A 3075-nucleotide genomic window follows, 5' to 3' on the forward strand; every position below is an offset into this window, starting at 1 on the left:
ATGAAGTTATGTCATTTGTGGGACAATGGATGCCGCTGGAGACAATTACAGTCAGCAAATTAACCCAGTCTCAGAAAGACACACATTCTAGTCTCTCCTTGTGGTTTCTAGATTTTATATAGTCACATAAAGCCATGCATGCACACATTAAAGGGAAGTAGACATAACATCGTGTATAGGAACCAAAGGGGACTTCACAGGAGGGAAAGGAGCACGGCATGGGGGTGGTCTAGCAGGTAACATGCTGAGGGAAGAACATGCTCGACATACAATATTACAGTAAGAAAACTAATAAAGATTCAACCCGAAATGCGAAACAACAACAGTGAAACCTGAAAACTGTATTTTCACTTGGATTAATTCTGACTATGCTAATTACTGATTTTTTTTTTATAATGGAGCACGACTTCCTTGGCCCATGAAATCTCACAGCCATCCTTGGCTACTTCCTTTTTACTGCTTTCCATAGATGATGCTCAAGTTCTGAAACATTCACCATTGGAATATTTCTGCATATATATAAGCATATGCTTATATAAGAATATATACAATATATTGAATATATTGTATATATCATATATGTGTATATTAATATATATTATGTATATATGTATGTAATATATGAAATATATGTGTGTATTATATATGCATATGCATGTGTAATATATGTATATATTAATATGTACTTCTTATGCTACATATTCATATATAAGTATATATTAATATTAGTATTATTGATATAGTAATAGTAATATAAATTAACATAAATTAATCCAATCAATCAATTGATATTAATATTAATGCATTATATATATTTATATACTTACATACTTATTTACTTATATACTTACATGTTTAGGCTATATACTTGAAAGAACTACTAGTGTTTTCTTTACTCTCTCCCCTCCCTCCTTCCTGCCATCCTTTCTTTCTCTCAATAGGTTATTGCTTATAGCTTAGCCTGACTACGAACTCCTCTGTGTAGCTTAGACTGGTCTCAAACTGATGATCTTTCTGTCTCAGCATCCCAACAGCTGGTGTTGGCTATACTCCATGTTCAGCAGGTCAAACCCCTCCCCACCCCATTCATATGACAGCTCTCTTTGTTCTTTTTTTTTTTTTTTTTTTTTTTTTTTTTGGATTTGGTTTTTTGGAGACAGGGTTTCTCTGTATAGCCCTGGCTGTCCTGGAACTCACTCTGTAGACCAGGCTGGCCTCGAACTCAGAAATTCACCTCCCTCTGCTTCCCAGAGTGCTGGGATTACATGCGTGCGCCACCACCGCCCGGCCGCTATCTTTGAATCCATTCAATCACGTCACTTCTGGAGTATCGTTCCACTGCTCAGACAGAACAGTCCTCCGCTGTGGAGGGCTCGGCAGTCTCAGGCGCCAGCCAGTGTTAGTAGTCTGCCTTCCGAGTGCAGTCCCCACAGGCAGCTAGTATTAACATCTCACCAAACACACAGCTCCCTCGAGCTCAGCAGCCATGCCAAGGCCACACAGCTTTCAAGACACTGGTCTGGAATCTCATCTCATTTTACCACCTTCAACTCGGGATGTGTGGGGGTGGGAGGAAGGAGCCACGCCTAGGCTTTTAGCCACTATAACTTAATGCCTTTTGTGAGTGACTGAGTAAAGTTCAGATGTACTGTTTTGACGTTTAACTCTGGCCTCCAGTTACATTTAATTTGCAGAGCAGTATAACCTCACCGACTGGCTGTACTAGTTCACCTGTCTGTCGCTTGCTTTCACGATGTGCAGGAGCGCTGTGCCTTTGGCCTCAGCTTCATTTATGTTGCTTTCTTTACTTCCCCTCGTCTACTAAACACTAAGTCTCCAGTAGAAAGAAAGCATTTGCTGTTCTGCCCTTAAACACCACCCATCAACTTGCTCTTGAGGAACTCTACTACACTGATATTTTTTCTCTTGTATCTACATATCACTTACAACACTGATGTCTATGTGTGATCTCCTCTGCAGAGCTGAAATAAGTTCATGACTTAGAGCTGTATTGAAATGTCACGGGGCTGCGGAGATGGCTCAGAAGTTAAGTGCTTGCTGCTCTAGCAGAGGGTCCAACTTGAGTTCCCAGCACCCACGTCAGGCCGCTCTCAACCACTTGTAACTCTGGTTTGAGGGGATCCAGTGCCCCGTGAGGTGCCTGTACTCATGTGCGCAGTTATACAACTTATGTAAAACTGAAAACAAAATGAATCTTCATCTGGGTGTGGTAGGCATACAGTAGTTGGAATCGGAGGTGGGTGGATCTCTGCGAGTTCAGGCCAGCGTGGTTTGCATAGTGAGTTCCAAAACAGGCTTATGGAGACCCTGTCTTAAAAAAAAAAAACCTTATGGGCTGGAGACATGGCTTAGAAGTTAAAGGTACTGGCTGCTTTTCCATAGGTCCAGGGTTCAATTTCCAGCAACTACATGGTGATTTACAACCATCTGTAATGGGATCTGATTCTTTTTTCTGGCAAGTAGGTGTATATGCAGATAGAGTACTCATATACATAAAAATAAATCTTTAATACAAATCTTTTTTTTTTTTTGGTTTTTTGAGACAGAGTTTCTTTGTATAGCCCTGGCTGTTCTGGAATTCACTCTGTAGGCCAGCCTGGTCTGAACTCAGAAATCCACCTGCCTCTGCCACCCAAGTGCTGGGATTAAAGGCGTGCGCCACCACTACATGGCTCTTTAATAAAAATCTTAAGGAAAATGATTAAATGATTCTGATATGTTTTCCAATTATTATTTTAAAAATGAAAATTCAACTCAAGAAAAGGAAGCATTAGCTTTCGCTCAAGTAGCAGATGATCTCAAATTATATAACCGTTTCTGGGATCTGGTTACTACTGGAAGCTGAAAGGCTGCGACCACAAGAATGGAGACTTTCCTACTCCTGGAATAAACAGGAAATACAGTACCAGACTTCTGGCAGGAGAGCTTGCCATCATGAAAGTTCAGGTTCTGAGACTGGAGTGCTTTTATCCCACTTGCTAAGTCTTCACTATCATTTTTTGTTACCTAACTCCCGGAGACTCTAGGACAGTAGTTCCCAGACCACATGCAGAG

Source organism: Apodemus sylvaticus, chromosome 4, assembly GCF_947179515.1.
Source record: "Apodemus sylvaticus chromosome 4, mApoSyl1.1, whole genome shotgun sequence".
In the NCBI taxonomy this organism is placed as follows: domain Eukaryota; kingdom Metazoa; phylum Chordata; class Mammalia; order Rodentia; family Muridae; genus Apodemus; species Apodemus sylvaticus.